At 43.0% G+C, this 26,378-nt stretch overlaps 1 long non-coding RNA gene across 1 annotated transcript in view; it reads right to left on the reverse strand.

Moving 5' to 3' along the window:
- LOC138654790 (uncharacterized) overlaps positions 1-26,378 on the reverse strand; it is a 72,521-nt gene that overhangs the window by 32,427 nt on the left and 13,716 nt on the right. Inside the window, exon 2 of the long non-coding RNA XR_011316468.1 lies at positions 1,025-1,109. This is a non-coding gene — a long non-coding RNA (uncharacterized lncRNA). The remainder of the gene's footprint in view (positions 1-1,024; positions 1,110-26,378) is intronic.

Below are 26,378 nucleotides of genomic sequence, written 5' to 3' on the forward strand. Positions count from 1 at the left end.
AATGCTGCGGCTGTACGCAGCTAATTCAGAAGTAATCCTGAATGTGGACACATACCCTAAGAGATACTGAGCTACCATTATTTATCATGTTGGTGAATGTGGACCCCTCTCAAAACTTGGCATTAAGCTTGAAAGTACACTGCTCCATAGAAATATAGAATGGAAACTATGGATAGGGGAAGTATATGTTTTTCACTATCGACTGGGTGAAGGTTTTGATGCACCACTGCAACCAGGACAGGTGGTGAAGCCTCCATGGTTGAGCACTAGGTTGGGGTCAACCACAAGGGTGCATTTATTTACCAAGCAACACATCATCCTAGGCAACAAGAGTGGATAGCATTGCATCCACTAACCACCTCCAGTCTTTTGTTCTTGTAAGGTTAAGCACTGCCAAGCTGTTTAGCAGCTTGTGAGTATGAGCACCAAAAGTCATGTAGCACACAAATTGCTTCTCTGCATAAAGCAGAAAATCTTAAACTGGTTATGCTTTGTAGTAAGTGACAATTCCTGGAACATTTTGGCTGCACTAGGTTTGAGATGATGCACATCCTAAATTTGCACAATTTATTTAAGAAATATACCTGCCTGCAGAAGTTGGCCATGGCCAGGAGAGGGTCTGTGCATTCCAACCATTCTTATGTAGTAAAGTCGCCCTCCAGGCTTTATAAGAACGCATGTAATTCAGTACTGCATATGTTGGAGTTTGCGTATGAGCAGCGTGACGCAGTGGCTTTTTATATCAAACAAAATGTCACAGGAACAGAAGCAAAAACACATTAGGGATCAGCAGGTTAGGGAGAATTGCAGGGTTTTAGATTAAAGCTGCTTCTTGTTTAATAATAGATATAAATGACATTTCAGTTATTGAACCACCCTTTAAATAAATAATATACATTTAATCATTCAATTTTATTTATTCTCAACATTTCAAATTACAACAGCTGTAACATTTGTAACAGTGCCATAGTTTTGTCTTTTTTTGCATGAGAATGATAAAATAGGCATTACATACTGTACTTACTTAAAACTTACTGAAGCCCGTCGCTCCAATGCCGCCTCTGTGCTTCTTCCCGCTGGTCATCGCACACTTGGCTGCAATAGTGATTCTAAGGTAGATGGCAAAAGACAGTCAAAGATAGTGATTGGCTGTAAATAGGGGTGTAATTTTACTGGGTGAATGTGGCCTTTGAGACAAGGGGAAAACAAAAAGTTACTCTACCCCCATATGAAAAGACTATTGCTATTTAAAACCTGTGTTAGTGGAGGGCCCTGTAGCAGATTTATCCATTGGGCCCACTAGCTTCAAGTTACGCCACTGGTTGCAAAATCTCATCTGTTGCAGACAGGAAAACTAAGGAAGTTTTAGCCCTATTAACAAAGAATGACAGGAGCAGTGAAAAATAAATCTAGTTATGCCATGTTCCCAAGATGACAAATTTGTTATTCACTTCAAGTGAATACTCCATTCATAAGTATCAAGAAATCTCTGCACACAAGTGACAGTGTAGTGAGAATTTTCACATCGGCAGCATGCACATTCTCATGGCAATTTTCACATCGGGTTCCACTGTATGCAATACTTTGTAATGCAATGGGATGAAATCTGTGGCCAAACATTGTGATAATTTTGATGTGGACCTGTTGTGTATTTTTCTGAAAATGTTCAACACATGAATATAACATTCTGGTGAAAGGCATAATAAACAAAGTGATGTCATAAAATGATAACACATGATGTTTTACAGATTGTAATGGTGGAGGAGGTACAGGAGGTACTAGGGAAGAGTACAGCAGGTGAATGCTGTGGATTGGCAGGTCCACGAACTCCGGGTGGCTTGCTGTGGAACCGCGGGTCCATAAACTCCGGGCGGCTTGCTGTGGATTGGCGGGTCCACAAAATCTGCAGAGCGGAGCCTTGCGGAGTCGTGCAGAGCCGTGCAGAGAGGTGCGGAGCCATGCAGAGCCGTACAGAGCCTTGCAGAGCTTCGCTGTGTGGAGCCAGGCAGAGCCTTACAGAGCAGTGTGGAGCCTTGCTGTGGGGAACTGTTTGGGGAGATAGACTGCTGTACACAGATGGTGAGGGGCTTGAGAGGACCGTGGGGAGCCCACGGTGTGCATCATAAGGAGGGATGGTTGCCCGAAAGGGGGTGGAGTCCCAAAAGGGGTGGTGACCCAAACAAGGATGGTTGCCCAAAAGGGGTGGAGTCCCAAAAGGGAATGGTGACCCAAATAGGGGTTGTGGCCAAAAAAGGGACAACTGCAAAGGCGCCAAGGGACTTTAAGTGGTTTTGGGACTTCTGGGAGGAAATGGGAGTGACTAATCGCTCAGAGAGGAGCCAGAATGACTGTAAGGGAGACCCACCACAGCAGGCGGCTGTAGGAACCCCTGATGATGAGACGCATAAACAGGAGGAGGTAGCACCCCCTAAGGTTTATGTCCCAGAGTTAGGAATGACCTGGGAACAGTGTGGATCTAGCCAACTCAGGGACTTAGCTGTGGTGACTAAATGTGTGACCATTGAAAACGGAGTAGCTCCAGGAAAAGGGTCTGACACCTGTCTAAGTTGGGACTTGTTAGTCCAGAATGACAGGGTGAGTAGTGGTTATTCCCATTCAGGCTGTGACGCAAGGGAAAAAGAGTGCAGCTAGGTGGAGCCAGGTACAAATGGCAGGTCTTCCTCTCATCGCCGGAGACACAACGGCCGCAGAAAGGTAGGACAGACTACACCTTCTGAGAAGAAAGTTGAAGAAGAGACGGGGTCAGGGACAAAGAAGGTTAATGTCCTTAATAAGGAGGTCACTTTACCACTGACAAACCCCAGCACAGAGATAGTCGATGATGTGGGAAAAATAAAACTGACCCAGGGAGGTGGTAGGGATCCAACAGCTAAAATCGCAGAAGAACTCCAAGAAAAAATGGAGAGCCTGCAGTAGAAGCTGTCCTAATCGACCGCTGCCATCCCAACAATGAGAGGATCAAATTGACAAACTGAGAAAGGAAATGTTCACATCGAAAGAGCGAGCCAACAGTTTCTGCCTGGTGTAAGCACGTGTCCAAAGCTTGGAGAAAGAGTACGAAGTCTGTCAACAGCTGGCAAACCAGAGGTGGAAGGTGACGAGTATGGAAGTGCACATCCAAAGCTTGGAGAAAGATCACGACGAGGTCAACCAACAGCTAGGAATGAGAGGTTGAAGGTGTCGAGTAGGCAAGATTGCCTTGCGCAGGCGTATACTATGGAGGACAGAGAATGATCTTCAATCCAATATTGCGGCCAGCATGCAGCCAGCGGGTAAGGAAAGGGTGAATCAAACACCTGAAAACTCCACCCATATGACCGAAAACCGGTCCCGCCAAATTCAGGTGACAGGTTCCCTTTAAGGAATAAGGAAGCCGTTCGACGTCTGGAGCATGCAAGAAAGGCTCAAAATCAGCCGGGGATGGTGGAAGACATTGTTTAAGTGCCCAGAAATCTAGAGAGGAAAATCATTGAGAGACTGGGAAAAGTGATGCAGGAAATTGTGAATAAGTCTGGTGTGGCGAGTGGTAGGATCTCAGCTGATGCCGAAACCCAGGTAGCTGGTGAAGGTAGGATGGTTCCATTCTTCGTGGTCAGATCAAGGGAGAGCCTTAAAAGTATTCAAATACTCCTGGAATATCTCATGGCATACCTAAGGGAGGTAGAACAGCTAAGACTTGAGAAGGTGCAGATCAATAGACAGCTGTAGGAAATGCAAAGAAGAGGGTGGCCGCTTTCAATCCAAGGTCTGGAGAGACGAAGGGGTCTTCTAAAGGATGGAAGAGTTAAAAGTAGTAACTCCTATGCTATCTCAGTGCGGACTGGCCTAGACGGGCACATGGTCTGTTTCTGGGGAGGGAAAAGCCCTCTTGTGTGTGTGGCTCCAGACTGAGCCTGCGTGCTGAACATTGCCCCAGCCTGTGTGCCTATAGGCCTAAGGGAGCAAAGAGCCTCGGCTATGGACATTTTGTGTTGTTTTGCCGTATCTAAAGGTCATTTACCTTTTGTTATTGCATAGGGACTTATGGATCAAATAAACCCGCACAGACTTTTTAAAGAAACGCGCATTCTGTCTTCCTCCTGCCACACCTGAGTGAGTACGATCTATACAAGATATATAATGATTCATATTAACACATATTTAATTATGTGAACCTTGGATGATTATTTTGTGCTTGACAAAGGACTAAGCTGAAATTTTGCTTAGATGAATTCCGGAGCGCTGCCTAATTATTGCAGTTTATAAATGAAAGATCATAATTTTGAAGCTAATATTCTATACGAACTGTGAACCCTTGATCTATAGGACTCTGCTCTCCATTTTTTTCTAGATAGATAGAAAGGTATAATGCATAAAAAGACGTCACACATGGATTAACAACTGTTCTATATCTTGATATAGTGCATAGATAATAAACACTATGTCATAGGAAAGATTTAAACAACAGTGATGTTGCAGTATGGGAGTAATGTGAACAATGTTGCCACAGAAAGGAGACAATGTCACAGACCAAGGGTAACAGATAAAAATGTCAAAGTTAATGGATGAAGACCACAGTGATGTAACAGCATAGCAATACAGATGTCTCTTTATTAACTTTCCTCTTGGCTCAAACACATATGATGTGGACATGAGATTAGCAGCTTATAAAAATCATGCAATTTTGTGACCCACTGTCACAATATACTGTAGCGATGCTTATAAGTGTTTATGTATGGCCACCTAGTGGTTGTGATGTGAATTACCACCTGAAAAGTATTATGTCAGTATGTCACAATCCTGGGAGGACAAAGGCAGTGAAGAAAACTGTATATTGCCCTTTATTATCAAAAAAGCTCATTATAAAACATGTAAATATTTCTCACTAATAATCAACAAGTAATTGTGAACATTGAAGTTTATTAACTTATCACTAGTGATGGCGAATGCATGTTTGTTCGGGTCCGGCGGTACCAGAACAGTACCCAAACATGAAACTCATTCACTTCAATGGCGGTTCCGAACATTCAGTGTTTGCCACACTGTCATGTGCATGACAGTGCAGCAAACACTTCCTCTGATCGGTGGTACAAACGACAGCATGAGCCCACAGCTGTGACCAGAGGTAAAAAGCTTACCTAGGGTCACTTGTGTCAGCTGATGGGACTAATACTTTCATCAGCCTACGCCTGCTGCCGTTTATGAGAGAATTCATCAGCCGACTCCTGCACAATAATAAAAAAAAATGACGTGGGTTACCCTGTACTATTGATAACCAGACATGCAAAACTGACAGCTGCTGGCTGCAGCCCTCAGCTGTCAGCTTTGGAAAGGTTGGTTATCAAGAAGAGAGGGGTCACAATGCCATTTTATAATATTATTTAAATACATAATTTAAAAAAACGGCATGAGGTCCCCCCCACTTTTGACAACCAGCCACGCTAAAACAGACAGCTGGGAGTTGGTATTCTCAGTCCGGTATGGGACCATGGAGATTTCCCACCCAACAATCTAAAAATAGCAGCCCGCAGCTGGCCAGAAAAAACACAACTATTAGATGTGCCAACTCTGATGCTTTGCCCGGCTCTTCCCACTTGCCCTGTGTTGGTGGCAAGTGGGGTTCATATTTGTGGGGTTGATGTCACCTTTGTATTCTCTGGTGACATCAAGCCCATGGCTTAGTAATGGAGAGGCATCTATAAGATGTAAGCTGCCTCTTCATTACTAATCTTATAGTTGTATTGTAAATAAGCACACAGCCAGATCAAAGTCTTTCAGTTGCAATAAAATAACACTGTTACTTTATTTTTCAAAAATAACAAACACAGTTATACTCATCTAACAACCATGACACGGAATCCAAAGTCTCCTGTGAAAAAAAACAAAAATAAAGAACAACCATATCCCTCACATGTCCATCGCTATGTCCCATGTTGTAATCCATGTCTGGGGATAAACAGTTTTCAACGTGGATAGTGCAAAGATGCGACAATCCAGAGAACTATTGAGGAATCAACTACTGCAAGCTCAGATGAGGTGACTAGCGGTGACGTCATTAAGGTTACCGCAATTCACTGAGTCTGGCTTCAGAATTGGGCCCCTGAACTACAGTTACATTGGTGAGATAATCACTAGCACAGTGAGTCACTGTGAGCTGCTATTTTTAGGCAGGGGGCAATATCCATGGACACTTCTAATCCTAACCTGAGAATACCAGCCCCCAGCTGTCTGCTTTAGCTTGGCTGGTTGTCAAAAATGGTGGGAACCTCACACCATTTTTTAAAATTATTTATTTAAATCATTTTACAAAACGGTGTGGGAACCCCTCTATTCTTGATAACAGTCTTGATAAAGCTAACAGCTGAGGGTTGCAGCCCATAGCTTTTAGCTTTGCCTGGCTGGTTATAAATAATACATGAAACCTCACTGTTTTTCATTTTAATTATTTATTTAGAGCGCAGGCATCACGTGATGAATGCTCCCGTCAGCCACCGCCAGCTCTGGCTGCTATTAGCGGCAGCAGGCATAGGCTGATTGGAGTAGCAGTCCCATCAGCTGACGCCACTGACTGGAGGTAAATGTTTTACCTCCGGTCAAAGCTGCAGACTCCTGCTGACATCTGACAGCATGGGAAGTGCAGCTCTCTGACTGGTGGTATTAATCTTAACCTCGATCAGTACTTCTCATGCTGTCTTCTTTGGGATGCCAAACCCACACAGCAAAATGGACTTCCTGGTGAAGTCCGTACTCGGGGTCCATGCCCGAACAGTAGATGTTCAGTACAGACCCTGAACTTTACTGTTTGGGTTGGCCCATCTCTACTTATGGCTTGTGCAATCTAATTTACAGTATGAAGCTGCTTTAAAGAGAACCTGTCATTTCCCCAAACTCTATTAACCTGCAGAAATGGAGCTAATCTGCTATCTAATGGCATCATAAAGCTGTACGGCCGCTGCATTGAAAGTCTGGCTAAAGGGATGAAATGGACTTTATTCGTCCCGGAAGGCTCTGATATTCAGTCACTGCTCAGTACACAGAGAGTGGCAACTGTAAACACGACCCCACATATTGATTGACAGCTTTTACTGCAGCATACCAGTGCAGAGATTGCTGTCAGTCAATGTGTCATGGTGTGCTTATAGCCATCTTTCCTTGCATACTGAACAGTGTCTGAAGTGACACCATCTTGTCTCTATAGCTGAAAGGCAACAGCTGCCAGGAGAAATAAAGTTATTTCCTTCCTGGCAGCCATGCTTTCAGTGTGGCGGCTAGGCATCTATAGAAAATTAACCTCCAGATTAACCCAATTCCTCCAGGGTAATAGAGTTGGAGACATGACAGTATCCCCTTGAAGATTACTGTTGGTCCAACCTATTCGGCTTCTGTGGGGGTGCATATTCAAAATGAATGTTATACATCTAACATAGGAAAAAGAGACTCAATCTCATATTATCATAATGATTCTGTATTAGGGTACTACAGTATATCATAGTCTTTCTTTAAAAATAGGGTCAATTTTGTTCACTACACAAATGGTATGACTGCCCCATGGTTATGATATTGTATTGCAGGTGTTTCATGGGAAATTTGAGTCTTTCCAAAGATACTTTAAAAAAAAGGTGAGAGTAGACATATAAAACACTGCATCATAATACCAGGAAAGTGTACTCAGACAGTCAGCGTCGGACTGGAGCACCTTGGGCCCACCAGAGAAAATCATTCTTGGGGCCCACTATGTAGCTACATAGAAACAAATACAAGACCACCAATTGTGTGGTAAAACAAGCTAATATCAAAGTATAATATAAGGTAGTATACATCTTAACTATGTAGCAGGGGTTGAGGTAGCCCCCTGAAAGAATATAATGTAGCCCCCTCATAGAATATAACACAGCCCCCCTCATATAGTATAATGCAGCCCCCCTCATAGGGTATAATGCATCCCCCTCCATCATTGTTCTCCCCTCCACCACCATCATTGTCCTCATCACCATCTCCATGATTGCCTTCTCACCCACTACTCCCATCATTGCCCATTCCACCACCTCCATCATTGCCTCCTCCCCACCATCACCATTACTGTCCTTTCCACCACAACCATCATTGCCTTCTCCCTCACCACCCCATAATTGTCCTTTCCACCACCTCTATCATTGGTTTCTCCCACACCACTCCCATCATTGCCCTCTCCATCTCCTCCATCATTGCCTCCCCAACCATCATCATTGTCCTTTCCACCACAACCTTTTAATGTCTTTCCCCCACTTCCACCCCATCATCCTTTCCATCACCAACAACATTGCCTGCTCCCCCACCCCCCATCACTGCTGACTCCATCATCCACATCATTGCCCTCTCCAATACACACACAGCACCGCACCACTCACACACACACACATACACACACAGCAGCAGCACTCTCTCATACACACACTGCACTGCAACACTCATGAGCGCATGCAGACAGACAGACACCGCACCACTCACCCCTCTGCACTTTTCCCCGCAGCCGCAGCACATCCCAGCAGCATCTTTGTTGCCGGCAGCTTTCTCGGTTGTAGCTAGAATGTATGGGCTCCTTCCAGGTCCTGACTACAGCCCATACATTCTAGCTGTCTCCCAGAAATGACATCATACCTGGAAGCAGCCTATACATTCTAGCATCTCCCCTGCAGGCAGTGTTAGCCTCATCCTGTGGATAACACTGCTCGCTATGTGAAATGAATATTTACTCCTCTCCACGCCCATGTAAGCGTCAATATTCATTTCTCTTTAGCAGCGGGGATAGGCACCTGTCTCCAGCTGCTGCTCCTGACTCAAGGGCCCCAAAGCAGCTGGATTTGCCGCTATTAGCGACATGCCACTGGCTGGGGTCCCCTGGAACAGAAACCTCTGGTTCCCTGGTGGGCCAGTCCGACCCTGCAGACAGTGATTTTACAGTACAAGGAAGTGATGTCACACAACAGAGTAATAAAAGTTAACTGACAGTATAAAACACACCCTAATTATCAGGATAAGATTAAGTTAATGATCTCTGACTTTGCTGATCATTCAAATTGCAGAACTGGTAACATAGAATATCAGTTGGGATTACAGATATTACACTTGTCTGGTCTTTGCTCTCTCTCTCTAATTGCTGCCACTTAGCCAATGAGTTTTGCACAAATTGCCGAGAGCACTGTCCTGTTCCCTTTTTCTGTCCATGTGACAAGATGTGTAATTTCAATCCTTTCAATTCATTGAAAGGATTTTTCTGGATGTGAAAATGGAGCAGGGCAGCAGGAAGCAGGAGCTATAGCAGGACTGAGCACTGACGTCTCACATATGTATTTCATAGCACAGGACAATTAAAAGAGGTCCAATGTAAGTAATACTCAGTACAAAGGGTTGGCCTTTTCCAGTACTGAAGTAGAACAATTCCAGAAATGACAAATGCAAAGCTTTCCTTTGGGAACAGATTTATGAAATGAGCTATGATGACATATTGAAAGCTTTCCTTTGAGAGAAGAGGGCTGCACATTGCTTCCAAATCCATTTCAAAAAAGAAGAAAAAGAAATAGACCAAAAATCGGGGATCACCGGAGGCACGGATCAAGTAAAAAGAGCAAATTTTATTCAAAAGTGTATAGACGGACACAGAAAACCACATAGAGCACACATTAAAAACATTTAAAACATTGGTCATCCATGTGACCTATACATGGTACACTTAGGCCCAAAATGGAGCCATCCCCCTGTATGAGCCAACTCCCCAGTATCAATAGATGACAAATATAAAGAAAATCCTAACTATTACCGAGTGTGATGTCTATGTGAACAGCACCTTATTTTATCATACAAAGAAATATTGAAGATATTGATTAAAGAGAGCTGAATGGTAAGTACACATATAGTCATATAGCTAGCACATTCACCATGTGTCACAATGACTTGTAAGGAGATCCACATTGCCTAGATGCACCATGTTATAATGAAGGCAATATCCATGGTATAAACACATGAAAAAATGAGTCATCTAGACATGAACCCCAATTGCCATAGAAATAAATAAAGATACATATGGAGATGTAGATAGCCAGCCCAGCTGAGGGCACAATCAGGTTCAAAGACTAATATATCTATTAGCAGAGTAAGTACGAGACTCAATGTGCCAAAGCTGCAGAGACTCCCATGCTGAAGAGGCATACACACAGTTACCAGAGCCTCTGAGGCTAGATGACCAAAGCTCAATCACGGCATATAAAGTAAAGCCAAGGGCTGCTGGACACACACAGGACCACCTGGGGAGTGGAGACAGGGGGTACGGTGACCCAACGCGTGTCGCCACACTCAGTGGCTTCGTCTATACACTTTTGAATAAAATTTGCTCTTTTTACTTGATCCGTGCCTCCAGTGATCCCCGATTTTTGGTCTATTTCTTTTTCTTCTTTTTTGAAATGGTTCATATCATATAGACCTGGTTGGATCCCTTGGTATCTGTGGTGCCCCCTCTCTTTCTTATTGCTTCCAAATCCCTAACAGAATTGTAATTAGTTTAGCTTTACGTTACAAATATGTTGCTTTATTCAAATTATTTTATTTGGAATGGACATATCGAGGATTACATTATGGTTGAACACATCCATAAGTCACATTGTACAACACTATTGTATTAAATGAGCACAGTATGGGACCGCATTGTATATTAAGTGGCATGTTGTGGACAGAATTATATATTAAGGGTCACATTGTGGACAGAATTAAACATTAAGGGTCACATTGTGGACAGAATTATATATTAACTGGCAAGTTGTGGACATAATTATATATTAAGGGACACGTTGTGGACAGAATTATATATTAAGGGGCACATTGAGTACAGAATTATATATAAAGGGGCACGTTGTGGACAGAATTACCGTATATACTTGAGTATAAGATGAGATTTTCAGCCCACTTTTATGGGCTGAAAGTAACCCTCTCGGCTTATACTCAAGTCATACGCAGGGGTCGGCAGGGGAGGGGGAGCGGAGCTGTGTAATAATACTCACCTGCTCCTGGCAAGGTCCCTGCACGTCTTTTCCCCGGCAGCGGCAGCTTGTTCCTGCAGTGAGCGGTCACATGGTACCGCTCATTACAGTAATGAATATTTATCCGACTCCCATAGGGGTATAGCTGCATATTCATTACTATAATGAGCTGTACCATGTGACTGCTCACTACAGGAAGAAGCTGCCGGCACCGGGGAACCAGTCACGTCCAGGGACCGCGCCGGGAGCAGGTGAGTATAACGCAGTGCGCTATATTTACCTGCTCCCCATTCCACCACCGACGTCACTGTGTCTTCCCCATCTTCTGCACTGATGCTCAGGTCAGGGGGCACGATGATGCAATTAGTGCGCACCGCCCTCTGCCTGAACAGTCAGTGCACAGGACGGGGAAGGCACAGCGGCGGTCGACGGTGGAACGGGAAAGGTGAGTATAGCAAGTGCTGGGGGCCTGAGAGGTGAGTATGTGATTTTTTTATTTTTTTGATCGCAGCAGCAGCACATGGGGAAGCATTATATGGGGCAATTATCTGTATGGAGCATCTTATGGGGCCATGTGCAGCATCATATGGGGCAAATATCTGTATGGAGCATCTTATGGAGCCATGTCCAGCATCATATGGGGCAAATATCTGTATGGAGCATCTTATGGAGCCATGTGCAGCATTATATGGGGCAATTATCTGTATGGAGCATCTTAGGTGGCTATGTGCAGCATTATATGAGGCAAATATCTGTATGAAGTATCTTATGGGGCCATGTACAGCATTATATGGGGCAAATATCTGTATGGAGCATCTTATGGGGCTATGTGCAGCATTATATGGGGCAAATATCTGTATGGGGCCATGTGCAGCATTATATGGGGCAAATATCTGTATGGGGCCATGTGCAGCACTATATGGGGCAAATATTTCTGGAGCATCTTATGGGGCCATAATCCACATTTGTGGAGCATTATACGGGGCAAAAGTGTCTATGGAGCATCTTATGGGGCCATAATCTGCATTTGTGCAGCATTATATGGGGCATATTTAATATGGAGCATCTTATGGAGCCCATCATAAACTGGATGGAGCATTACTTGGGCGTATTTTGTATGGAGCATCTTATGGGGCCATCATGAACTGTATAGAGCATTCTATAGGGATCCTGATTCAATATGGATATTCAAAAACACTTAAACTGATGTCTCAATTAATTTTAGTTTTATTAATATCTATTTTTATTTTTGAAATTTACCAGTAGCTCCTGCATTTTCCACCCTAGGCTTATACTCGAGTCATTAAGTTTTCCCAGTTTTTTGTGGCAAAACTTCACCCTGTGTGAAGGAAGCAAACCCTGTTAAGTCACAGGGCCGCGGTACCGCACACAAGAGCACAAGCAAGGAGTCTCCGAGCTCAGTCCAAAGACTTGGGATCTGAGTCTGTGAAGACTACTTGCGGTCGACACCGCAACTGGGGTGTCAGCGTAACCAAAATAATAAAGGAATGCACGAGAGTGCATGCGGTGCCGCACTGGCGGACGCCACTAACCACCCAGGCTTGGGTCAGGAAAGCGCTGTGAAAGCGCACGGCGCCGCACTGGCGGACACAGCAACTAGACACTGTATTAGTGTGTAACGTGTTGTTGGATAAGTTGGGCGCTAGATAGCAAACATACACCTTCCACGAACAGTCATCCAATAGGGAGGGTTATTTAAAGAGGGACTTTCACTCACAACACACACACGTTTAAAAATGTACACTAGCGCATGGCCGTGCGGCCATGCGAGCCTTAAATAGCTGCAGCACGTACAGCACCCTTCAAAGAAGGACCAATGGAATTGCTGCAGCACCAGAGCATGTGACCCTAGATCTCCACTGAGAGGTCTTGCCCTGGGCATGCTCAGTGTGCAAAGCAGAACTTAATCCTAATACCTGCAGGACCTTCCGTGAGAAGGACCAATGGAAGTCGCTGCAGTACCTGAGCATGTGACCCTAGATCTCCACTGAGAGATCTTGCCCTGGGCATGCTCAGTGTGTGCAAAGTAGGACTTAGCCCCAGAAGCATCTGCTCGCCGCTGCGCAGCACTGGCTTCAATGGCAGAAGCTGGATAAGCAGCAGTAACCCTATGCACAGAGTGAGACTGAGCAAGACGCTGGGACCGACGTCTGCGCTGAGCAGACTCCACTGCGGCTGGAGAAGAATGGGAGACCACAGCAGAGATGGTTCGAGATTCCCCCTGTGCAGAGGCGGGAACTTGACACCTAACAAATGGGCTGAAAGGCCACTCTTCCAGGAATATGCCATTACTCCAAAAGACACAGAACAAAAGACAGATAAATGTTTGGAAATGCACACAGGAACAAAAGCCTTAATTTTTGGAGACATGTTCTGTGGTCTGCAGAAAATAAAATTGAACTTTTTTGGTCATAATGACCATCGTTAACGTTTGTAGGATAAAGGAAGAAGCTTGGAAGCTTAAGAACACCATTCCAACTGTGAAACACGGTGGTGGCAGCATCATGTCCTGGGGTTGTTTTGCTGCACAAGAGACTTTTGAACTTCACAAAATAGATGGCATCATGAGAAAAGAAGATTATGTGGCAATACTGAAGCAACATCTCAAGACATCAGCCAGGGAGTTAAAACTTGGGTGAAAATGGGTCTTTCAAATGGACAATGACCCGAAGTATGCTGCCAAAATGGTAACAAAGTGGCTTAAGGAGAGCAAAGTCAATGTTTTGGAGTGACCATCACAAAGCCCTTATCTCAATCCTATTGAAAATGTATGGGCAAAGCTGAAAAAGCAGGTGCGAGCAAGGTGACCTACAAACCTGGATCAGTTACACCATTTTTGTCAGGAGGAATGGGCCCAAATTCCGTCCAACTATTATGAGAAGCTTGTGGAAGGATATCCCAATCGCATGACACAAGTCATTCAGTTTAAGGGCAATGGTGCCAAATACTAATTAAATGAATCTAAACTTTTGACTTTGCAGTAATAAAAATGCCTTAAAACATTCTCCCTCTCATTATTCTCGCATTTGGCAAATATTAATAATTATGGTAATCCTAATTGACCTTAAATTTTGAGAAAAACATGCATATATGTCTTTTTATATAGTGCATGTAAACTTCTGGTTTTAACTATATGTTTGTGTATATATATAAATATATATGTGTGTGTATATATATATGTATATATATATATATATATATATATGTATATATATATATATATATGAATATATATAGATAGGAAAAAACGAGAGCAGCACAATCCTCACCGGTGGGTGCCAAGCCTCCTGGATAGGACCATCCACTAGTCCAACCACGTAATATATCAAGCAAAAAAAGAAGGCAGCACTCCAACATCAGATAAAGGTGAAAAAAGGCTGTGAAGTTTATTTCAGACCCACATCTCGCGACGTTTCGGCTCGCACTGAGCCTTTCTCAAGCAATGGGTGGTAACAAGTTGTGTCCTTATATACAAACCATCCTCAATCATTTACATAATACATAGCCAAATATGTGTTTACAAATATTTATAATACATATACATTATATTTCCACAGTGCTCCAAGTGTTACCCTATATAAAGTGCATAGTGCTAAAGTGCTTTTTAATTTCTCTCCTTTCCCCCTGCCCACAAGTAATACTGCTTTTAGGGTTATTCATAGTTAATTAATGTACATAAAAGGATTCATAACCTCATATATTATTAATGTATGGCGCTTACCCTGCCGATTAGACGGAGTCACCTGGAGGACTAACATGCCGCTGATTTTCGGCGTTCTCTAGGATCTACTGCGCATGTCAAAAACCTCCCATTCCCATGTGGTGTGACGCTAGCCAGTGAGACAACAGACGTTACTTCATTTCATCCGCGCCTGCGCACAAGGACAATGTCTGCCCCGCACTTCCATCTTAGTTGTGGCAGCGCAAAGCTATTAGATAAGCTCTCTCTATTAATGTTCCTTGCTGTTTACGCAATAAATCCATCTTATATCCAGATATCAAAGGGGCCACTATAACATTCCACCTTCGGCAAGCAGGACAACACCTTATTCAGGTTGTCTCCCGCTGCCCATGGACCTTTACTTCGACCTGTGACCTTCTCAGACCACATAATCTCCGTAAGAGGACCCATATCAGTGTGCCTTTCTTATGCCCAGTATCTTAAACAGAGCAGAGATACTTTCAATATTAAATTAATATATTCGCTATTGAATGCCAAATTGTATATTTATTAGTCATATGAAGACAATCTCAACTGGCCAGCATACCAACATCAGGAAAATATACGGGGAATAACTATAAATTATAACAGATAAAAAAATAAAAAAATTATATTAATAATTGTGTCCTCCACCGTGAACATCCAATTCGTAAACAGCAGGGCAAGGACCTTTTTGCTGGGAGCGGAGATGTATCTAAAAAAATACAAACATAACACTTATTAAAATTGGAGCAGTAGAACAGTCTTCATTCTGCATGTTCCATATAACCGGAATGTATATACCCCAATTCATATAGATATATCCCATTAAGGTAGCACCATTGATGGATAGATTTTAAATTCTACATTTAAACCTTTAGGTTTTAGTGTATTTAGTTCATAGATCCAACGAAGTTCTAATTTTTTTAGGAGATTTATTCTGTCTCCCCCTCTTCTTTGCGCTGGGACTCTATCTATGATTCTAAATTTTAGATCCTTTTCCGTATGTTTAAATTCTACAAAATGTTTCGAGACTGGTAGATCTTGTCTTTTTTTCCTTATTGAGAAGCGATGGTTATTCATGCGGGTTTTAAACTCGCATGTTGTTTCCCCAATATACCATAATTTGCAGGGGCATTCCAATAGATAAATAACATGGTCAGAGTTACATGTAAGATATTCACGAATTCTATATTGCTTATTTGTAACTGGATGATCAAAAGTAGATCCCTTTATCATATGTTTACAATTTACACATGATAAACATGGGAAACACCCATGCTGTTTGTTACCTGTGATTGTGGTTTGACCAGTGTTTTTGAGGGAACCAATATCTGATTTTACTATATGATCACCAAGATTTTTATTTCTACGGTATGAAAAAAGTGGAGGTTCTCTAAACTCTTTAATATTGGGTAGGCATTTGCCCAACATACCCCAATGTTTCCTAATTACCTCCGAGATAGCTCCACTCTCTTCCGTATATGTCATTACACATGGGATTCTATTTAGCATTTTTTTCTCTGTATTTTTCTCAATTAATTCACTTCTATTTCTATTGAGTATCCCATGCTTGACTCCATTAAGTAATTTCCTCGGGTATCCTCTCTTCAAGAACTTTTGTGCCAGTTTGTCTATTATTCCCTCAATCTCATTTTCCTCTTTCACTATTCTGCGTACCCTTAGCATTTGGCTAAGGGGTATTGACCTAATCATACTACTGGGATGTTGACTATTGAACATTAACAGGTTGTTTTTATCTGTTTCCTTGACAAATAAGGTTGTAGTGAGTTCACCGTTCTCCTGTCTCACCAAGACATCCAGGAACTGTATACTTGTCCTTGAAGATATCAACGTGAATTTAATAGTTCTATCTATCGTATTTAAATACTCATGGAAGTACGTAAGCTCTATTTCTGTCCCTGTCCATAGGAGGAAGACGTCGTCTATGTATCTCCACCACACCAGCACATGCTGGAAGTGGTGGGACACATAGACGAGATCCTCCTCCAGGACACTCATTACCAGGTTTGCATAAGCGGGGGCCATACTGGAGCACTGTGGAAATATAATGTATATGTATTATAAATATTTGTAAACACATATTTGGCTATGTATTATGTAAATGATTGAGGATGGTTTGTATATAAGGACACAACTTGTTACCACCCATTGCTTGAGAAAGGCTCAGTGCGAGCCGAAACGTCGCGAGATGTGGGTCTGAAATAAACTTCACAGCCTTTTTTCACCTTTATCTGATGTTGGAGTGCTGCCTTCTTTTTTTGCTTGATATATTACGTGGTTGGACTAGTGGATGGTCCTATCCAGGAGGCTTGGCACCCACCGGTGAGGATTGTGCTGCTCTCGTTTTTTCCTATCTATTTTTGTCCGGAGTAGCGTGCACAATTATAACATAGTTTTGCTTTACAAACTACAATTATTTATTCTGAAGCCATTTTTGTTGTTCTATGGAGGAAGGAGCCATGGAACATGGAGTGTTTAAATATACACCTGAGGATGAGGAGCGTATCCTTGGTGGACTTGATGGAGAAGCAATTTTTCTTAAAACACCATCCATACCAGAACTTAAGCGCAAGTATGAAAGTGATATCAAACGTATGATCAATTTACAGCTGCATATGGTAACCTTGGGTCAATACTATAAAGAAGGGAAGATCCCTAGAGGTTTGAGGTCAAATATACGCCCAAACCTATTTCAAGGTGACACTATGTATTGTGCACGCTTTGTCATGTTGTCTAATAAATATGCTATGGACACTATTTTGCTGAACATAGAGTATTTACAAGAAGAAAGTAAGAAAATGCAAGTAAATACTGAAGGAATTGAACAAAAAATTAAGGCATTAATAACGATAGAAGATTGGAATATTTTTAAAGAAAAGGTTGACAAAGAAAGTGTAAAATTACGTAATGAATTGGAGGAGGTAAAGAGAAAGAAATGGAATAGAGATCTGGAGGACTATGAAGCGGGACATATCTATTCATGGCAGAGAGAGGGCAATAAACCCATGTGGAAGAAGAAAGGTGGACATGGAAGAAACCGATGTAATGATAAATATGTGGGACATGTTGTTAACGTTGATTCTTCTTATAGACCAGGAAAAAACAATAGAAGGACAATCGAACACAAGAGGAGAGGAGGCAAGCGGCACCACCGGGAACAGAAAAAAACCGGAGAAAAACAGACTTCAGCCACAGAGGCAGGTGGCCAACAAGAAACGAGATCAGACCTCGTAGTTAACATCTCGGACAAGGTACTTACTCCAGCACAGACCTCTATCCTCAGTAAAGGATTATCATTTTCTCCCTGCTCACATACTAACTGGTTCAATGTGCAAATGGACTTGGAGAGATTTTTTAGATCCATAAAATTAAAAGAGTGGTTTCATGACAAAAACATAATGTATACTGTAGAAAATATTGAGTTTAATTCTAAATCTATGGGACTGAGAAAAAGTAGTGAGTTTGTACCGCAAGTAAATTCTGCAGTTATCAGTGCGTTTGAAAAGGTGGTAAGAGGGGAGATAGAGGAATTGAGGAATGGGGCTACTAAAAATTTCAAACATCCGAACATTACGGTGGAGGAATCCAAGGCATTGAAGGAGCTTGTCCATGATGACGACATCATCATTAAACCCGCGGATAAGGGGGGTGCTGTCGTCATCATGGACAAGCACAAATATATTGCAGAGATTGAGGGCCAACTTAGAGATGGTACGGTGTATCATAAATTGGAAGGTGACCCGAAATTTACCATTATGGCTGAAATTAAAAAATGTCTAGAAGATGCAGTAAAAAATAACGTAATAGATCAAGAGCTTATGGATTATCTATATATAGAATTCCCGAGAACACCTGTAATATATACGACCCCTAAAATCCACAAGACACTAAAGGACCCCCCTGGACGACCTATAGTGTCGGGGGTGGACTCAGTGTTCAGTAGGATGGGTACATTTTTAGACAAGATCCTCAACCCAATTGCCAGAAAAAGTAAATTATATATCCAAGACACAACAGATTTTTTTTAAAAAATTGGAAGACATTAAATTAGAGGGAGAGACAATTTTGGCGTCATTTGATGTCATCTCTCTCTATACATCAATTGAACACCAAACTGGATTAAAAGCAGTAGAAAAGAAGCTAAATACAATTGAAGTGTCTATGGAAGGGAAACAATTTATATTGAAATTATTGGAAATTATTTTGGGGCGGAGCTACTTTCTTTTTGGGGATACGTTTTACTCGCAACAACGCGGTACAGCAATGGGGGCCAGTATGGCCCCCGCTTATGCAAACCTGGTAATGAGTGTCCTGGAGGAGGATCTCGTCTATGTGTCCCACCACTTCCAGCATGTGCTGGTGTGGTGGAGATACATAGACGACGTCTTCCTCCTATGGACAGGGACAGAAATAGAGCTTACGTACTTCCATGAGTATTTAAATACGATAGATAGAACTATTAAATTCACGTTGATATCTTCAAGGACAAGTATACAGTTCCTGGATGTCTTGGTGAGACAGGAGAACGGTGAACTCACTACAACCTTATTTGTCAAGGAAACAGATAAAAACAACCTGTTAATGTTCAATAGTCAACATCCCAGTAGTATGATTAGGTCAATACCCCTTAGCCAAATGCTAAGGGTACGCAGAATAGTGAAAGAGGAAAATGAGATTGAGGGAATAATAGACAAACTGGCACAAAAGTTCTTGAAGAGAGGATACCCGAGGAAATTACTTAATGGAGTCAAGCATGGGATACTCAATAGAACTAGAAGTGAATTATTAGAGAAAAATACAGAGAAAAAAATGCTAAATAGAATCCCATGTGTAATGACATATACGGAAGAGAGTGGAGCTATCTCGGAGGTAATTAGGAAACATTGGGGTATGTTGGGCAAATGCCTACCCAATATTAAAGAGTTTAGAGAACCTCCACTTTTTTCATACCGTAGAAATAAAAATCTTGGTGATCATATAGTAAAAATAGGATATTGGTTCCCTCAAAAACACTGGTCAAACCACAATCACAGGTAACAAACAGCATGGGTGTTTCCCATGTTTATCATGTGTAAATTGTAAACATATGATAAAGGGATCTACTTTTGATCATCCAGTTACAAATAAGCAATATAGAATTCGTGAATATCTTACATGTAACTCTGACCATGTTATTTATCTATTGGAATGCCCCTGCAAATTATGGTATATTGGGGAAACAACATGCGAGTTTAAAACCCGCATGAATAACCATCGCTTCTCAATAAGGAAAAAAAGACAAGATCTACCAGTCTCGAAACATTTTGTAGAATTTAAACATACGGAAAAGGATCTAAAATTTAGAATCATAGATAGAGTCCCAGCGCAAAGAAGAGGGGGAGACAGAATAAATCTCCTAAAAAAATTAGAACTTCGTTGGATCTATGAACTAAATACACTAAAACCTAAAGGTTTAAATGTAGAATTTAAAATCTATCCATCAATGGTGCTACCTTAATGGGATATATCTATATGAATTGGGGTATATACATTCCGGTTATATGGAACATGCAGAATGAAGACTGTTCTACTGCTCCAATTTTAATAAGTGTTATGTTTGTATTTTTTTAGATACATCTCCGCTCCCAGCAAAAAGGTCCTTGCCCTGCTGTTTACGAATTGGATGTTCACGGTGGAGGACACAATTATTAATATAATTTTTTTATTTTTTTATCTGTTATAATTTATAGTTATTCCCCGTATATTTTCCTGATGTTGGTATGCTGGCCAGTTGAGATTGTCTTCATATGACTAATAAATATACAATTTGGCATTCAATAGCGAATATATTAATTTAATATTGAAAGTATCTCTGCTCTGTTTAAGATACTGGGCATAAGAAAGGCACACTGATATGGGTCCTCTTACGGAGATTATGTGGTCTGAGAAGGTCACAGGTCGAAGTAAAGGTCCATGGGCAGCGGGAGACAACCTGAATAAGGTGTTGTCCTGCTTGCCGAAGGTGGAATGTTATAGTGGCCCCTTTGATATCTGGATATAAGATGGATTTATTGCGTAAACAGCAAGGAACATTAATAGAGAGAGCTTATCTAATAGCTTTGCGCTGCCACAACTAAGATGGAAGTGCGGGGCAGACATTGTCCTTGTGCGCAGGTGCGGATGAAATGAAGTAACGTCTGTTGTCTCACTGGCTAGCGTCACACCACATGGGAATGGGAGGTTTTTGACATGCGCAGTAGATCCTAGAGAACGCCGAAAATCAGCGGCATGTTAGTCCTCCAGGTGACTCCGTCTATTCGGCAGGGTAAGCGCCATACATTAATAATATATGAGGTTATGAATCCTTTTATGTACATTAATTAACTATGAATAACCCTAAAAGCAGTATTACTTGTGGGCAGGGGGAAAGGAGAGAAATTAAAAAGCACTTTAGCACTATGCACTTTATATAGGGTAACACTTGGAGCACTGTGGAAATATAATGTATATGTATTATAAATATTTGTAAACACATATTTGGCTATGTATTATGTAAATGATTGAGGATGGTTTGTATATAAGGACACAACTTGTTACCACCCATTGCTTGAGAAAGGCTCAGTGCGAGCCGAAACGTCGCGAGATGTGGGTCTGAAATAAACTTCACAGCCTTTTTTCACCTTTATCTGATGTTGGAGTGCTGCCTTCTTTTTTTGCTTGATATGAATATATATATATATATATATACATATATATATGTATATATATATATATATATATACAGTACAGATCAAAAGTTTGGACACACCTTATCATTTAACCCCTTTACCCCCAAGGGTGGTTTGCACGTTAATGACCGGGCCAATTTTTACAATTCTGACCACTGTCCCTTTATGAGGTTATAACTCTGGAACACTTCAACGGATCCCAGTGATTCTGACATTGTTTTCTCATGACATATTGTACTTCATGAAAATGGTAAAAATTATTTGATAGTACCTGCGTTTATTTGTGAAAAAAACGGAAATTTGGTGAAAATTATGAAAATTTTGCAATTTTCCAAATTTGAATTTTTATGCAATTAAATCACAGAGATATGTCACAAAAAATACTTAATAAGTAACATTTCCCACATGTCTACTTTACATCAGCACAATTTTGGAACCAAAATTTTTTTTTGTTAGGGAGTTATAAGGGTTAAAAGTTGACCAGCAATTTCTTATTTCTACAACACCATTTTTTTTAGGGACCACATCTCATTTGAAGTCATTTTGAGGGGTCTATATGATAGAAAATACCCAACTGTGACACCGTTCTAAAAACTACACCCCTCAAGGTGCTCAAAACCATATTCAAGAAGTTTATTAACCCTTCTGGTGCTTCACAGGAATTTTTTGAATGTTTAAATAAAAATGACCATTTAACTTTTTTTCACAAAAAATTTAATTCAGCTCCAATTTGTTTTATTTTACCAAAGGTAACAGGAGAAAATGGACCCCAAACATTGTTGTACAATTTGTCCTGAGTACGTCAATAACCCACATGTGGGGGTAAACCACTGTTTGGGCGCATGGCAGAGCTCGGAAGCGAAGGAACGCCATTTGACTTTTCAATGCAAAATTGACTGGAATTGAGATGGGACGCCATGTTTCGTTTGGAGAGCCCCTGATGTGCCTAAACATTGAAACCCCCCACAAGTGACACCATTTTGGAAAGTAGACCCCCTAAGGAACTTATCTAGAGGTGTGGTGAGCACTTTGACTCACCAAGTGCTTCACAGAAGTTTATAATGTAGAACCGTAAAAATAAAAAATCATATTTTTTCACAAAAATTATTTTTTCGCCCCCAATTTTTTATTTTCCCAAGGGTAAGAGAAGAAATTGGATGCCAAAAGTTGTTGTACAATTTTTCCTGAGTACGCAGATAGCCCATATGTGGGGGTAAACCACTGTTTGGGCGGATGGGAGAGCTCGGAAAGGAAGGAGCGCCGTTTGACTTTTCAATGCAAAATTGACAGGAATTGAGATGGGACGCCATGTTGCGTTTGAAGAGCCACTGATGTGCCTAAACATTGAAACCCCCCACAAGTGACACCATTTTGGAAAGTAGACCCCCTAAGGAACTTATCTAGAGGTGTGGTGAGCACTTTGACCCACCAAGTGCTTCACAGAAGTTTATAATGCAGAGCCGTAAAAATAAAACAAAATTTTTTTCCCACAAAAATTATTTTTTAGCCCCCAGTTTTGTATTTTCCCGAGGGTAACAGGAGAAATTGGACCCCAAAATTTGTTGCCCATTTTGTCCTGAGTGCGATGATACACCATATGTGGGGGGGAACCACTGTTTGGGCACATAGGAGGGCTCGGAAGGGAAGGAGTGCCATTTGAATGCAGACTTAGATGGAATGGTCTGCAGGTGTCACATTGCGTTTGCAGAGCCCCTAATGTACCTAAACAGTAGGAACCCCCCACAAGTGACACCATTTTGGAAAGTAGACCCCCTTAGGAACTTATTTAGATGTGTGCTGAGCGCTTTGACCCACCAAGGGCTTCACAGAAGTTTATAATGGAGAGCCGTAAAAATAAAACAAAATTTTTTTCCCACAAAAATTATTTTTTAGCCCCCAGTTTTGTATTTTCCCAAGGGTAACAGGAGAAATTGGATGCCACAATTTGTTGTCCAATTTGTCCTGAGTGCGCTGATACCCCATATGTGGGGGGGAACCACTGTTTGGGCGCATGGGAGGGCTCGGAAGGGAAGGAGCTCCATTTGGAATGAGGACTTAGATGGAATGGTCTGCAGGTGTCACATTGCATTTGCAGAGCCCCTAATGTACCTAAACAGTAGAAACCTCCCACAAGTGACACCATTTTGGAAACTAGACCCCCTAAGGAACTCATCTAGATGTGTTGTGATAGCTTTGAACCCCCTGTTAGGGCTAGCGGAACGCACCAAATAATAAGACTGATAGTGTACGGTGCGTTCGTAGCCCGGGGTCCACCGTACAGAGATGGAACCTGCTGCTGAGTAATGACCGACTATATGGCGGTACTCATAAGTATACACGCGTGGGTTAAACTTCACCCAACATGAAGGAAGCGATCCTGTTGCGTCACAGGATCGCGGTACCGCACATAGAAGGCGAGCAAGCAGTCAGCGAACTTAACCCCAACTAGGATTGAAGTCCGATTAGACCACTTGCTGACACAACACCGCAACAGGGTGTGTTAGGCAACTCTTATAATTAGAGCACCGAAGTGCGAACTGTGCCGTGCTGGCAGGCACCACTAAGCACCCAGACGTGGGTCAGGAAGCGCACTACTGGCGCGTGGCGCCGCACTGGCGGTCACAGCAATAGACGCTGATACGTGTGTGACACGTTGAGTGATTTGTCGGGCGCTAGATAGCAGCCATACTCCATACGCGAACAGTCATACAATAGGGAAGGGGTATTTAATGAACGACTTGCACTCACAACAAACACACGTATTCAATTGTACACTAGCGCATGGCCGTGCGGTCATGCGCAGTTTATATAGATGCAGGACAGGAAGTGGCCACAGAAACTTTGCCCTTCCAGGGCCTGCCAAGAGGACCAATGGAATGCGCTGCAGAGCCAGAGCACATGACCCTCGATCTCCAACGGGAGATCTTGCTCTGGGCATGCTCAGTGTGCGCAAACAAGGACTTAGTCCCAGGGAAGTCCGCTCGCCGCTGACCAGCACTGACTTTAATGGCAGGAGCTGAAGAAGCAGCAGTAACTTTCTGTACAGAGTGAGAGCGAGCAAGACACTGGGAGCGACGTCCCTGCTGAGCAGACTCCACTGCGGCTGGAGGAGAATGGGAGACCGTAGCGGAGACGGATCGAGATTCCCCCTGTGCAGCAGAGGAAACTCGACTCCTAACATTACCCCCCCTCCTAGGGCCCCCCCCTCCTTGGGCCTCGCTGCGCTCGAAGGCAGCAATGAGCTGTGGGGCCCGAATGTTTTCAGCAGGCTCCCAAGACCTGTCCTCTGGACCATAACCCTTCCAATCCACCAAATAAAACTTTTTGCCGCGTACCACCCTGCACCCCAAAATAGCGTTCACCTCGTAATCGTCCGTAGACGAACCCGATGTCCCGGCAGATGACTCGGAAAACCGGGACATGTATACGGGTTTCAAGAGGGACACATGAAAGGTGTCGGTGATACCCAAGCGTGGAGGAAGAGCCAGGCGGTAGACCACAGGATTAACCTGTTCGAGAACCTTGAAGGGACCCAAGTAGCGAGGAGCAAACTTAGTGGACTCAACTCGCAGCCTGATGTTACGGGCGGAGAGCCACACCAAGTCGCCAGGAGCAAAGGTCGGAGCGGGGCGCCGATGAATATCGGCGGAGGACCTCATTCTCTCCTTGGAGGCCCGAATGGCATCCTGCGTGCGATCCCAAATGTCCCGTGCCTCCACAGCCCAGTCTGCCACCCTGGGATCAGCGGAAGACACAGGCATGGGCACAGGAACACGAGGATGCTGGCCGTAATTTAAGAGGAATGGAGTCTGACCGGTGGAGTTGGCTACGGCATTGTTAAGTGCAAACTCTGCCCACGGTAGCAAGGATGCCCAGTCATCCTGTCTGGCAGAAACAAAATGTCGCAGATATGTGACCAAGGTCTGGTTGGCCCTTTCTACCAACCCATTCGTCTCGGGATGATATGCCGAAGAGAGATTTAACTCAATACTGAGTAGACGACATAGCTCCCTCCAGAATCGAGACGCAAACTGGGGACCCCGGTCACTAAAAATTTTGTCTGGCATACCGTGTAAGCGAAAGATATGCTTGATAAACAAGACAGCCAACGCCCGTGCAGATGGTAGCCGTGGAAGAGGCACCAAATGCACCATTTTGGAAAAATGATCGGTGATCACCCAGATAATGGTGCAATTACGAGACTTGGGTAAGCCAACCACAAAGTCCATCCCGACCATCTCCCAGGGCCTGTCAGCCACGGGCAGAGGATAAAGCAACCCAGCTGGCCGTTGCCGAGGAGTCTTGTTCCTGGCGCAAGAGACACATGCCCGAACGTACTCCGCGACATCACGAGCCATATGCGGCCACCAGTATGTCCTCGCCAGTAACTCTCATGTCCTTTTAGTACCAAAATGTCCACCCACCCTGGACGAGTGCGCCCAAGAGAGAACCTCCGATCGCAAACTAGATGGAACAAAAGTCTTGCCCGGGGGCACAGACTCCAGCGAAACCGGGGCCACGGTTCTCAAACTCTCGGTGGGGACAATAAGCCGAGGCTCCTCCTCCTCCTCCGCAGATGACACAATGGAGCGAGAGAGAGCGTCGGCCCGAATGTTCTCCTCCCCAGAAAGGAAATGGAGGGTGAAATGAAACCGGGAGAAGAACAAGGACCATCTGGCCTGGCGAGAATTCAACCGCTGAGCTGTCTGCAGATACACCAAATTTTTGTGATCTGTGAAGACTTGGAAGGGAAAACGTGCTCCCTCCAAGAGATGTCTCCACTCCGAGAAAGCCAACTTCATGGCTAGCAACTCCCTGTCCCCGATGGAATAATTCCTCTCTGCTGGTGCAAAGGTCTTGGAGAAAAAGAAGCAAGGATGCTTCCGACCTTGAGCATCCTTTTGGAAGAGGACTGCT

The sequence above is a fragment of the Ranitomeya imitator genome, chromosome 1, assembly GCF_032444005.1.
Source record: "Ranitomeya imitator isolate aRanImi1 chromosome 1, aRanImi1.pri, whole genome shotgun sequence".
NCBI classification, from domain to species: domain Eukaryota; kingdom Metazoa; phylum Chordata; class Amphibia; order Anura; family Dendrobatidae; genus Ranitomeya; species Ranitomeya imitator.